This window comes from Prunus persica, chromosome G7, assembly GCF_000346465.2.
Source record: "Prunus persica cultivar Lovell chromosome G7, Prunus_persica_NCBIv2, whole genome shotgun sequence".
Classification (NCBI taxonomy): domain Eukaryota; kingdom Viridiplantae; phylum Streptophyta; class Magnoliopsida; order Rosales; family Rosaceae; genus Prunus; species Prunus persica.
In genome coordinates this window covers 9,852,766-9,854,265 of record NC_034015.1, presented here as the reverse complement: position 1 = coordinate 9,854,265, position 1,500 = coordinate 9,852,766, and positions in this window count along the sequence as shown.

Sequence of the window (1,500 nt, the reverse complement as noted above, 5' to 3'; positions counted from 1 at the left end):
TCTCCAATAAATATATATGTTTCACCTACGTAACTAGTAAACAATCAAATAATAATAACATGCATAATCTTCATACATTAAATACATGGAACTTCTTGGAAATGAGTTATTATTTTTTTTAGGGTTTGAGCGTCTCTTGGCATGAGTTTTTATTTTTTTTAGGGTTTGGAGTGTTATGGTAAAGTGGTAATGGTATTTTTGGAAGTTACTAAGAGAAAATAGGAATGAGAATTGTACTGACTACTCCCCATAGTTGATCTGATACATAGTTCTGAGGGGATGTGATTAAGGATTTTGAGGTGGGGCCCACTTATTTTTTCATTCCTGATTGCAAGTAAACGCAGGGGAAGTCGGGAATGGAAATCATTCCATTTCCTCCCATACCCATTACTGATATGTAAACATGCCCTTAATAACTTCCAAAAATACCTTTATCACTTTACCATAATTCCAAAACACCTTTAAAAAAAAAATTTTAAAAAAATTAAAAAAAAACTCACACTAAGAAGTTCCAAGACGCTCCAACTTCTTTTTTCACGTTAGCGTTGCAGACACAATCTCCCAGAAGCAACAGCAACGCCTTGTGCTGTGAAAGTCATTCTATCTATTCATCTATCTATCTTCTTCTATCTTATCTCTTCACATTCATCACAAAACAAAGTACGGTCATGGATAAAGACTTTTGTGGAGATTATATATTTCTTTTTTGGTAGTATGAAGATTATATATTTAATCGTATGAAGATTATGCAGGTTATTATTATTTGATTGTTTACTAGTTACGTAGGTGAAAGGTATATATTTATTGGAGTTTATTTTTTCGTTTGAAATTGGCTTTGGACAAAGGTGTTATTTTTTTGTTTGAAATTCAATTATAACTAGAATTACTCTACAAATAGAATTTTTTTCGAAAGTATAGCCGTGCAGCTATACCCATTGAATAGCATAATCTGAATTTCTCTTTTTGAATTACTGTAATTAGTAGTTATGTTTTAATTATTATTTACTTAATAAATTTTATTTTTATTCAATAATATGTGAGTATTTTGTGTATAATACATGAATTTTATGTGTATTATTGAAAATTTTGTTAAAAACAAAAGTGTATTAAACATGAAAAATAAATATGTATGTGTAAAATATGAGTACTAAACATGAAAAATGCTAAATTCTTTATACGAGTAATAACTTTGCAAAAGTAAAACTGAAAAAGGAACAACAGACTCGGGTAATGGTCTAGTAGTAATGGATAATGTTCTAAACTACTCTTATCAATAAACAAAAATTGGGAAAAAAATAATTTTTTTTATTTAAAGATCACTATATATAGGCTAAATTGTAGCAATGGTCCCTGGACTATGCCCCAACTTTACTTTACTTGCTAAATTGTTACCGTGGTACTTTAATTATACCTCCACTTTTCTGAAATTGTCATTTCCGTCATCTGAGTCAACTTTTCCGTTAAAAATGAGGACATATTTGTCTTTTCATTAATTTTAAA